Below are 12,350 nucleotides of genomic sequence, written 5' to 3'. Positions count from 1 at the left end.
AGATACTTCTTTAGGTCTTGGCAACATAACATACTAGAAGATTGTTTCTTATTCACATGAAATTCAAAACAGGTCTTCTGATGGGCAGACAGCCTTTCACACAGTCAGTCCAGAAACCCAGCTCCTTCCATCTTTAGTTCTACCCTCCTCTAGGACTTCAGGTTTTCAGCATTTACCATTTTAGCCTTTCCCCATTATGGTGATTAGGAAATGAGCTTGGAGAATTCTACCTGGAGTATTTTATGCAACATGCCTTGAAGTGGGTGGGGAGGTAGACAGACACAGATAAATGAAGCGAAGTTATCAAGGATGACTTCCAGTTTTCAGGTGTGGACAGGAGTGGGATTGGAGAGAGGCAGTGTGGCAACTGTGAATATACTGAGTTTGAGGTGGGACATCCAGGTGCAGATCTCCAGTAAAGATGAGTAGAGGCATTGTTCTAAAACTCCGCAGAAAGTGTAGATTGGAAACGTAGGTTAAAATACTATATAATAATAATGATAATCATCATCATCATCATCATCATCAGGCTACCATTCATTGAATTTGTATGATTTACTAAGGTACCCTATGGGGTAGATTCTATTGTACTCCTCATTTACAGAAGAGATACTGAGGATTAGGGGGTGAAATAACTTTGCCACACGGTTGGAAAGTGAGAGAGTCAGAATTTGAACACCATTCATCTGACTCCAGTTGAAAGGAGTTGATAAACCTAAGCAAAGAAGACTAGAGACAGTCCCTTGGGGAATACAGTCTTTACTGATGGGGAGATGAAGAGGTCACCACAGAGGAAGTTGAGAAGAGCCGTTAGAGAAGCAGGACATATGAAAGCTCAGCCTCAGTCAGAGAGTAGATCGTGGGTGTGGAAATCAAAGGAAGAGTGAGTTCCAGGAGGAAGAAAGTCAAATTATATCCTGAGAGGTCAAGGAAGAAAAAATGTTAGCTGAACACTTTTCAGGAGGTTATTGGTGACTTCACTGAAAGTGCAGGAAGGGCGGGCAGCATGGCTGGAGTGAATGGGCTGTAAATGGAAGGTGAGAAAGGAGAGTCAGTTTGGCTCCAAGGGGAAGAGAGTACTAGGGCAGTAGCTAGATAGAGATGTAGGTTCAAGGGAGATCTTTTCCTTAAAAATGGAAGACATTTGAAGGGAAAAGAGACGGCTGAGAGGCCAAGGTTGATTTCAGAGAAAGCAGCTATTTGAGGGGGTGAGATGGTGGGGAACAAAGACATAGAGGGTCTGAAGACAGTTGGAGGGGCAGGAATGACGAGGAGTCCAGATGGAGCCGTACACATGAATTTTAAGTGGGGAGCCAGAAACTCAATTGATCGCCTTCTAATTCTTTGTGAAATTTGAGGAGGAGGACCTCAGCTAATAGATGGTAAATGGAAGGGGTCTTTACAGTTATCATTTTGATGGCTGTACAATATTATATTGAAGACATAGAGTGGCATTTAATTTACCATTCTCCTACAGTGAGACATTTAGATTGTTTATGTTTGCTATTGTAGATAACTCTACAAAGATGACTTTCATGAGCATAATTATTTTTGTTTTGTATGATTATCTCAACATGAAAATTGTCAGCCAAAGGGCAGAAACATTTTCATGGCTCTTGAAATGCAGTGCCAAATTGCTTTTCAAAACGACTATAATAATTTACAATGCCAAGAGCACTCTGTGAGTATACAGATTTCTCCGCAGCTTTTAGAGCACTGGGTTTTATTATTTTAAAAAGTTCTTTCAGTTCAAAGGGTATATGTGGTAGCTCATTAATGATTTAAATTATATTATATGATTTCCACTAAAGTAGACCGTTTGTCTCTCTTTCTTTAAACAATTTGAATTTTCTCTTATTTGAATGATCTATTCTTAACCTCTGTCTGTTAGGACTTAAAACTGGTTTTATATAGCTGATCAAGTCTACTGTTAGATATCAATCTTTTGCATGTCAAACTTGAGGGAAATTTTCCCTTTTTTCCCTTTAGTTTTGATTGTTCAAGAGCATTGCATTTTTATAAAGTTTTTTTTTAAAGATAATACATACTTCAGTGTCTAGCCTAAGAAAGGGATATACATGGCTTTAGAGTAGATTTTTTCTGACATATATTAGAGAAGAAAGAGGACAGAGATCTTCTGGGGAGACAAAAGGTCCTGGGAGGGGCTGGACCCTAGGGAGCCTGCAGTCTCCTCTGAGTGTTGAAAGCCCAACTCTCTGGCCAAAGCCTGTATGTATAACCAAGGAGGGTATTGGCACATGAGCAGCAGAGCCTTTGGGCAGGGCGGGGAGAGCATAGCTCTCATGTTATGGCACAGAGATCCTCAGGGAGGTCAGAGATTAGGACCTCAGCTACAAGGGAGGTCAGTAGGCTCTGGGTAATGGAAGAGCCCAGCCCACTTGCAGCCCAGTATAGACTAGCCTTGGACAAGGGGGGCATCTGGTTGGAACACAACCCACTGCAAACTCTGAACAGAAAAGAAGCCCTAAACAGACGGAAATAATTACAGGAGAACAGGAGGGGGAGAGGACAGTCACCTTCATTTAGACCCTTGCCGTGGGCAATGGGCCAGGCACATCATTTTACCCACCCATAGGTCCTGTGGGACCGTTGTTTATTACTCCCACTTAACATATGAAGAAAAGAGACTCAAGGGGTTTAGAGAAAATTCACTGGTACACAGTTTCTAAGGGGGAGTCCATTTGATTCTCAAAGTCTCACTTCGTTAGAAAAGATCTCGGCCCTGGAAAGGGGAGCTGAGGTGTCTTGGCTTCCATGCAATGTGTGGCCTGGGGAGAAGGGAATCAGTGAGGGGCCGTGAGCAAATTTTGGAGGGTCCTAGAGGTCAAGTGGAAGAACTTGGATTTGGTGCAAGAAGAAACAGGGACTCAGGGCAGATTCTGAGCAGAGAGATGATTTGAATTGATGCTTCAGGAAGACAGCAGGGAGTGGAGAGCAGAAAGTGCCGCTTTTCTGTGACACACTTGTAGGGACCAAGCAAATAACGCAGGCTCGGTCAATGAGAGCAATCAGGAACTGATACTTCTGAATTACACCTAAGGTAACTCACCATTCTGGATGCTTATCTGAAGTGTAATCTTCTGATCTTTTGAGAAGGATTCTAAAACCTGGGAGAGGTTGCTAAGGGAATAAAGCCCTAGGTATCACAAACAGCTGAATCCATAAAATAATTTTCCCAAAATATCATCAGCTCAATAATCCAGCCTGCAGCACTTGAGGGTTTGGCGGGTGAGGAGGGAGCCCGCGTGGCTCTGCCCTCTCCCCCTCCCTCCAGACATCCTTCCACGTACACAGGGGACAGTCCTCACTGAGGGTCCTCTTTAAGCCTCCATTCTCAGGGTGTCGGGGGCCCAGGTGTTCCTTCAGCTAGGGACCCTGCCCTCTCATAGGTTCTCACACCCTCCTGGTTTTTTACTTGATGTAGATTTACATCCCTACCCTGTACCCCAAACCAAATGATGCTTCCAGCAGGAATAATTGATTTGAATTACACTTATAACATGCTTATTTTATTAGGTGGAGGTGGATTAATTGGATTTTTCTTTTGAACTTTTTAAAAAAGGATAGATGTCTACGTATAGTCATAAAGAGACATTCTTAAAATGAAAACAACAACAACAACAAAAAAACCAGTGTATACACTATGGACTCAGTTTTGTAGAGGAAATTATATATATGTAAATGTATACATATGCTACAAATCAAAATGTTAACAGTGATTACTTCTGAGTGGAGGCTATATTTATCCTTTTAAAAAATGTGTCATATTGAGTGCATTGGTAGAAACAAATAGCTATCTTCCAGTATCCATTCTCTTTTTATTTTATAGTAATGGAACCTCCAATTTTAGCTGGGCACTAGAATAAGAAGCATATTTCTAGGCATCCCTTGCAGCTAGGTGTGGTCACTTAACTATTCTGACCAGTGAGATACAAATGGATGTGTTGTATGGCACTTTCCAGAAAGTGTTCCAGAAAGGAAGGGGCACGTCCTTCTTCTCCTTCTTTCTTCTTGCTTGCTGGAATTTGAGCATGATGGCTGGAGGTGGAGCAGCTATCTTGGATCCTGAACCTGAAGGTATTAGAACAACAAGAGAGAAGAAGACTGGGTCCTTGATGATCATGGAGTCACTATAACAGCTCTGGACACCCTATGAGACAGAGGATATTTCCACTTCTGTCTTGTTCAAGTCACTACAATTTGAGTTTTCTGTCACTTGACAGTTTAATAAACTCACAGATAATACATTTGTATATTTTTTTAAAGCCATGAAATACAAAGGGGTATATTGAGAATTCGAGTCCAGGTCCTGTACATGAAAAGATTTCTCTTGCTGCAAAAATTTTCATTCAAACCACTTGTCCCAAGTTTCACTCACTCATACCTGTTCTCATACTCCACTCAAACAACTGTGTCAAGTCAGCACTTAATGCTGTGTTCAGTTTTTTATAGAAAGAACACGTTGTCCCATCCCTAGTCCGTGGTGTCTTAATTTTAATTCTAAAGGCTTCACAACTGTCCTGGAAATAAGATACTGATGTGGCTCCACTGTGATGATTTGGAGATATTTTAGTAGTCTTTTAGATTACTGGAAGCACGGTAAGTTGTGGCGAAACCAAAGCTGAGATGGTCTACGCGGCCCCTTCCATGACCATATGAGCTGCTTCTATCAAGATATTGAGCCTGGGGCTTATGACTGGGGCCTCAAGAGAAAAGTCAGTGTGTGTGTGTGTGTGTGTGCGTGTGTGTTTCGTGGGCATGTGCTTTTTGAGCCTGTGTGTTGTCCAGGGCTGTGTGCTTATGGGGAGGTGTACTGCACACCTGTGTCACACTGGGGGTGTGTTTGCATGCATGCATACTATGTAGGTGTGTGTTTGCAGTTTCCGTGTGTGATCCCATGCTTGCACTCACACGTGTGTAGTGGTGTGTTCTATAACTGACAGAGGATGTACCTAGCGTTACTGGGTCCTAAGGAAGGTTACAGTTGATTCAGAAGCCATGCCAGAGTCAGTGATATGGAAGAACCCAATCCCCTCCCCTCCTCCCATACATTTCTCGATCAGAGGTGTCCCTATCATTCCTAATAATAATGCAGTGTTTACATTACATTTGCTTATCTGAACTCTAGGCAAGTACCAGCAATTTCATTTTAAGTTGGCTTCAATGCAGATGGTACTTTTGCTTTTGCTGCTCCAGAAGACTAAAGTCATTTTTTTTAATTAATTTTTTCCAGGCATTTGTTTACACTGTGAAAGGAAAATTATCCTGAAACAGAAGGAATACTTAATATAACAAAACAAAAGGGAGATATCAGATGAAGAGAAGCAGATGTCACTGAAACATAGTGTTGACATTCCAGCTATTGTCACACATTTGGTGTGAAAAATATTCTTTAGCATCCTACACATCACCACTATATCCCCAGAAAGAATCCATCATCTCGGGCACCTGGGTGGCTCAGTTGGTTGGGCGACTGCCTTCGGCTCGGGTCATGATCCTGGAGTCCCGGGATCGAGTCCCGCATCGGGCTCCCTGCTCGGCGGGGAGTCTGCTTCTCCCTCTGACCCTCCCCCCTTTCATGTGCTCTCTCTCTCTCTCATTCTCTCTGTCTCAAAAAAATAAATAAAATCTTTAAAAAAAAAAGAAAGAATCCATCATCTCATGGGGAGGCTGGGGGCTCAGTCGGTTAAGTGTCTGACTCTTAATTTCTGGTCAGGTCATGATCTCAGGGTGGTGAGATCAAGCCCTGCATCAGGCTCCATACTCAGCAGGGAGTCTGCTTGAGGATTCTCTCCCTCTCCCTCTGCCCCTCCCCCTGCGTGCTTTCTCTCTCTAAATAAATAAATGAATAAAATGTTATTGTTGTTGTTGTTTTTTAAAAAAAGAATCCATCATCTTTTGTTCTTCGGTTCACTTATATGGCTATTACTCAGCAAGCCTGGGTTCATAAGGGCCCTCTAAAAGGGAAAAAACCTCCATTCTTGCGGGAGTATTTGCAAATTACATCTCTCTGCATGTAGAGATGCCTGACTCCACAGGATCTTAATGTCCTTCTGAAGTTTTTTTTCCACACACAACATGAAGGTGCCCATGGCCTTGGAAGTCCCTGAAGAAAAAACGCCCCCAACTCTGCATTTCCTTTTTTTTTTTTTTTAAGATTTTATTTATTTATTTGACAGAGAGAGACACAGCAAGAGAGGGAACACAAGCAGGGAGGTGGGAGAAGGAGAAGCAGGCTTCCCATGGGGGAGGGAGCCTGATGCGGGGCTCGATCCCAGGACCCTGGGTTCATGACCTGAGCAGAAGGCAGATGTTTAACGACTGAGCCATCCAGGCACCCCTCCATGCTGGGGAAGGACCAGGCCACCCTTAGGTGGTGCTGCTAAGGGTTTGCTGGGAGATGCACTTGCTACATTTGAGATGAGAAAGTAGGGTTGGGCAGGCTTTGGGAGAGTTTGCAGAGCCTTATGTCCCTCCTGGCTGGTTTTGGCCATATTTGAGAATGTGTCCAGACTGCAAACATAGGATCATTAGCATGGGCCATTATGCTCATAATGCTATGAGGAATAGTGTTAAACTGGGGTTGAAAGTCCTTTGTTGAAGGTTACAAAAGTAGTAAGTATTCATGTTGGGGTTTGAATGCAGGCAGTTTGGTTTTAGAACTCTACTCTTAACTACACGTCCGCCCTGCACACTTGCAACATGGACCCCACAGGAGCCAGGTGGAGATAGGGGGCTTTACTGAGGCACAGGCTTGACACCTGTTCTGAGAGGCTTAGCTCTTGAGTGCACTTGGCCAACAGCCCAGCATCTTGGTGTGATGTTGCTGTTTATCTTATTAGGAAAGTTCTTGTGAAGTGAAGAAAACTCTCTTTCCTTCTGGAGAGTATTTAAAATGTTGACTGGTAGCATAGAAAGAAACATGGATCTATAGGAAAGATTTCTCTCAGCTCCCACAGGTGATGAGAGAATCCATCAGGACATCCTGTGGGCTCTACTTTCAAAAGAGAACCATAAACTGCCCATGTCTCACCTCCTCCAAAGCTAACTCTGACCACTTCATTCTATTCTCAACTCTGACCAAGTTCATTCTATTCCTGACAGAATAAAGCTTTTGACATGAAAACTAGATTCTGCCCCTCCTCTGCTCCAAAGTCTCAGTGACCCTCATCCTGCGAGGCCTGGCAGAGGCCACATGCGCTCCAAATGGCTTGCCTGTCCCTTCCCTCTCTGAGCACAGCTACTGCTTTCCTCTGCCCTAACTCCAGTTCAGTCTCACTAGTCTTATTCCTCTTCCAACACACCAGACATACTCCCAACACAGGGCCTTTGCACTGGCCATTCCCTTTGCCTAAATGCTGTTCCCATAGATAGAATGGCTAACTCCCTCACTTCCTTCAAGTCTGCTCAAAGTCACCTCCTCAATGAGGCCCACTGTGACTACTCTATTTAAAACTGCAACTGGCATTCCCATCCTTTGCTTTCCCCTTTCCTACCTTTTCCTGCTCTGCCTTTTCCCCATTGTCCTTTTTCAACCTTCAGCATACTATATAATTTAATTATTTATTATGTTATTTTTTATTCACCCCCCCCCACTAGAATGTAAGTTCTTTGAGGGCAGGGATCAATGCGTCATTTCCTAATGTATTCCAAGCACCAAGTACAGGGCCTGACACATGCTACTGGCTCAGTAAATGTGCAATGAGTGAATGAGGAGGAAACCTGCAGCCTGCAGACATTCTCCTCTGGGAAGATTTTAGGAAGCCTGTCAAAGTCCAGATGAGCAAAGGTCCAGGGCTGGCGATAGGGGAGGGCTGACAAAGCTTCCTGGCTTTAGTGGGAAGCCCTGTGTGTTCTGCACTAGGAGGGCAGTGGTGGGCTGAACCATCATCACTGCATCTGTGCAAAAGGGAAGGGCTTTATAATAGCTTCACACTGTATCTGGATACTTTTTGAAATAAATATACTAAGAACAGGATGTTGTTGGAAAATGCCATTTTGTCTTATTCGGGAATAGGATATGTATATCAAATGCTTAGCCCTGTGCTTAGCACATTTTAAGTGTCCCATAAAGGTTGGTTGTTATCATGGTTATCTATCTGCCTATGTATAAGGGAAGCCTGGTTATTGCTGTGAGCTTTGCTCCCTGTTTTTCGAAAGCAATTCCCTTTCTGCCTCCTGATGTTGGAGCTACGCTTGGGCTCAGCAACTACGCTTCTGTCCAGGAAGTGATCGAAGCTGAGATGCACTATATGTAAACCCACCAGTCTGCTGAGGACATTTGGCTCTGCCAAGGGGACATGTGTGGACAGGAGGCAAGACTGGGGAAGCACATCACCTCTTTCCAAGCCCAAGGGGATCATTGATAGATCACTCTCTGGTTCAGTGGCCTTCTAATAGCCTGAAGGACTGAAGGATAACTGGGCCAATTTCGTCAGCATTCAAAGATTCCATCACTTAACACTCCAGACGATCTCTAGATACCAGGCCAAATGTCTCGGTAGCCCATCCAACTTCTCCTAGATGCCCTTCATATGTTGGCACAGGTTCTGCTCTGGGGTACCAGGAGTAGCACAGGGCTCTATTTTCATGGTGTTTCCTGTTGGTTTTTTGCAGGGAGGGGGCATAAAAAACCACAAATTTATTATCTCAAAGTTCTGTAGGTTACAAGTCCCACGTGGATCTCACTGGGCTAAAGTCAAGGTGTTAGCAGGGCTACATTCCTTTCTAGAGGCTCTAGAGGATAATCTGTTCTTGTTGTTGTTGTTGCCTTTTCTAGCTTCTAGAGTCCCCCTTATATTTTTTGACTCCTGGACCCTCCCTCCATCTTCAAGAGCAGCAACGTCTCCCATCCCTCTGACCCTTCTTCTGTAGTCACATCTCCCATTGATTATGGTCAGGAAAGGTTCTCTGCTTTTAAGGATTCATATGATTACGTTAGCCCCCCTGGATGACCCAAGGTACTCTCAGTCTCTAAGAACTTAATCTTAAGCACTTCTTCAAAGTCCCTTTTGCCATGGAAGGTGACATATTTCCAGGTTGCAGAGATTGAGATGTGGCTATCTGTGGGGGCCATTACACTGCCTACCACAGCTGTCAAGATTATGATTGTCTTTCAGCTATAAAATTATCTTTATGTGCATAGAAGCCTATACACCCCAATTTCAACTTTCATTTTCTCTAAATATGGCCTTTTTTGTTATGCACTGCTAGGTATTTAGAAGACATTGTTAATTGATTTTGTACAGAATCCTCCTATCCTGACAACGTCACATCTTCTATTAAGAGGAACATGTCATCTATCCTCAATTTAGTGTTGTTGGGGTTCCTGAGGGGCCCTCCTGAAATGCAAAGGTGAGAGGCTCCAGCCAGGCCTGGCTGACAGGGAAGGATACCACATCATTCAGAAACAGCAAGGTGGTCTGGGGCATGGTAACCAGTCATACCAGGACTTGTCAGGAATGAGTGCCTTGCAGGTGGACTCCTAGTGAAGGGCAAGTCTAAATGGAGGAAAAGCAAAATCTGCCTTGGCTTGTCCACTGCTATGGTGAATAGACATGGAAAAAGGAACTGATAAGTGTCTGGCTAGGAAAGTGGGTCATTTTAATTTTTAAAAAAATTTTTTTAAAGATTTTTTTTTTTTTACTTGACAGAGAGAGACACAGCGAGAGAGGGAACATAAGCAGGGGGAGTGGGAGAGGGAGAAGCAGGCCTCCCGCCAAGCAGGGAGCCCGATACAGGGCTTGATCCCAGGACCCCGGGATCATGACCCGAGCTGAAGGTAGACACCTAACGACTGAGCCATCCAGGTGCCCCGAAAGTGGGTCATTTTTAACGGATTGCTCTTGAGACAGGTCTTGTGCAAGATCTGAAAGATGAAATTTGTCCTCCAGGTGCCCAAATGTCTCCAAAATATAAAATAGTTGGTTTGCTGCCTGGGGTCAGAGCAGATGCTAAATTAAGGCATTTAGGAGCATCAACATGGTAGGAACAAGAAGGAAGGGTAGAGGTACCTGGGTGGCTCAATCTTGACCTCGGCTCAGGTCATGATCTCAGGGTTGTGAGGTCAAGCCCCGCATCGGGCTCTGTACTCAGCGTGGAGTCTGCTTGAAATTCTCTCTCTCCCTCTCCCTCTGCCTCTCTCCACCCCCTTCTTTCTCTCTCCCTAAATAAATAAATGTTAAAAATCTTAAAATTTTTTTTTTTTTTTTTTTAAAGAACGAAGGGCAGGGTTGTGGCTGGCAATCCCTGATGGAGGTGGGAAATGGTGAGAAACGTTAGTGAGGACTCAGAGAAGAGCAAAGTCTGCTGAGAAACTGATGGGTCCCTGTTAAGTCCCAGAAACCTCATTCCTCTCCTTTTGGACTTTGGGCCAATAGCCAGCTAGAATTCTGAGGCTCATCCTCCCTGTCCTCCCACCCCCATTTCTGAAAGAAATGCCGACTTTCTCAAAAGTTGATTTCAATTACGAGTTGTACAATAACACACCGGCTGTCTGGCAAACTCATCTATCAAGATCCCAGACAACTGATGTTCCATATTTTATGTGCAACAATTCTCGCTCATTAACCATGGGCAAATATCTTACTAGAACCTACTTTTCACTTCATCACAATGAGAATAAGCTTCAATTGTGTTTTGAGGCTGCATTTTAGAGAGTAAAGAAAGGGTCTGTGGCCATGTTCAGAAAGGACAGCGGGCCTCCCGACAGCAAAGATAATCAAACCATCATGACCAGACACCGACTCTGTGAGTAGCATAGCTGGGACTTGAGTGCAGGAGCAAATATCCCTCTACCTGCAGACTCTCGGGAGTGCTTCCTCTCTCAGCACTCTCACTCATGAGGCTGACCCAGAACTCATCAAGAAAAAGTTAATTCGAGCACTTTTTTAGAAGGCTGGAGAGTGTGCCATGCGTTTTAGAACTTCCCATCAAAATTGTTACTATAAAAATACTTCAGGGCTGAAACTACGGAGAAACTCAGCTACTTAGGGATGACATATTTCCTGGGAGCACCTGAGGGCCAAGATTGTTCTGTTCTGCAGGACGTAGCAGTGAGCAGAGGGCTCACACAAGTGTGGCTGTTGAAGCTAGCAGCATCCCATGACCCCTGAATGGCTCTCTGAAGTATATCTGAGGATATTCTACAGGCCTCTAGAGGCTAAGAATCTGGGAGCGGACCTTGACTGACTCCTCCCCTCATTCCATTTCATCTTGCCCCACCTCATTGTGTCTTATCTCATGCCATCTCATTACTTACTTGCTTAATTAATCCATCCGATGTTGAGTGCCGAATGTGTGCTGGGTACTATTCTAGTGCTGGGGATATATTTAAAAAACAGCAAAATCCTCCATTTCTTATATTCTAGTGAGGGAAGACAGACAACACACAAAATTCATAGGTAATTACATGGTCTGGAAAGTGATAAGTTCTATGAAGAAAAACATAACAGAGAAGAAGCCGAGAGAGTGCTCAGCCTCCTTTTCATTGAGAATTTTTGAGCAAAAATGTAAGAGGTGAGAAAGGGAGCAGCTATCTCAGAGAAGAACATTCCAGAGAACAGTAATTGCAAAGGCCCTGAGGCAGGAAATTCCTGGTATGTTGAGGAAAAGCAATGAAGCCAGTGTGGCTAGACAACAGAGGGAGAGAAGAGGAAAAGGTCAGAGTTTAAGTGACAGGCTGCTTTGGGACTCCTAGCCATTAGGAAGACTTTGGCTTCCACCATTAGTGAAGTAAGGAGTCTTTGGAAGGTTTTGAAAGAAAAGGGGTGAACTTGTATATTAACAGAGTTACTCTGGCTTCTGTATTGAGGAGGAAAGAGTAGAAGCAGAAAGTTGAATTAGCAGACTCTGGCAATCATGCAGGCAAAAGATGGGCATCTAGACTAGGCTGATAGCAGTGGTCCAGGGGAAGTGACAGCAGGACTGGATATATCTGTTGTGAGAGAGAAACAGGTGTCAAGGATGACTGAAGGCAGCTAGAAGGATGGGTTGCAGGAGAAGACGAAGAGTTTAGTTTGGGACATGGTAAGTTGAAGATACCTATCAGACGCCCATGTACAGTGGCTGAGCAGGAGTTGGATTTACAAATCTGGAGTTTAGGAAAGGGATCTGGGCTGGGAATATTCATTTGGGAGTCACCAGCTTGTGGATGGTATTTAAGGCCAGGGACCTGGTGGGCTCACCGGGGGAATCGGTGGACATAGATAGAGAATGGGTGCAGACCAGAGCTCTGGAGCTCTCCTACAGTGAGGGACAGACAGATGTGGAAGAAAAGAGCCAAGGAGCCTGAGAAGGAGGATCCAGTGAGGTAGGAAGAAAAGTAGGAG

This window comes from Mirounga leonina, unplaced genomic scaffold, assembly GCF_011800145.1.
Source record: "Mirounga leonina isolate KUSES-001 unplaced genomic scaffold, KU_Mleo_1.0 Mir_53, whole genome shotgun sequence".
Classification (NCBI taxonomy): domain Eukaryota; kingdom Metazoa; phylum Chordata; class Mammalia; order Carnivora; family Phocidae; genus Mirounga; species Mirounga leonina.
The sequence above is the reverse complement of the archived record's forward strand: the minus strand, read 5'-3'. Positions refer to the sequence as shown.